Here is a 473-nt window from a genome sequence, read left to right as displayed (position 1 = left end):
CAACATATGGAATAACCACTGGTTTGGGTCTGGGTTTGGGGTCTTCATTTTCACCTGAAGGTTGCATCAAATGTTTCATTAAAGAAGAACCCGTCCAGAGGAACTATACAATATTTTTCCTTTTGACTGTAACTATAATGTACAACAGCTGATTATTAACTGAAAAAGATCAATTGAAGCTGCTGAACGTTTAGATCTCACATTTTATTCTTTTCAACTCAAATTAAACACAAAGATAAAAATGTTGCCTGAAAGTGAAGAAGTGATGAAATAAAGCAGCTGCAGCTAAAATGCATCAAATATCTCAAATGAGCAAATTTTACATTTTCTACAGGATTCATGTTGTCAGGTCCATTTGTCCCAGCAGCTCCTGTGTTCTCCATGTAGGCCAGGGGTCCACGTAGCCCAGGGGTCCATGTAGGCCAGGGGTCCATGTAGGCCAGGGGTCCATGTAGGCCAGGGGTCCATGTAGG

The sequence above is a fragment of the Austrofundulus limnaeus genome, unplaced genomic scaffold, assembly GCF_001266775.1.
Source record: "Austrofundulus limnaeus strain Quisiro unplaced genomic scaffold, Austrofundulus_limnaeus-1.0 Scaffold1447, whole genome shotgun sequence".
Lineage (NCBI taxonomy): Eukaryota > Metazoa > Chordata > Actinopteri > Cyprinodontiformes > Rivulidae > Austrofundulus > Austrofundulus limnaeus.
Note: the sequence above shows the minus strand (reverse complement) of the source record.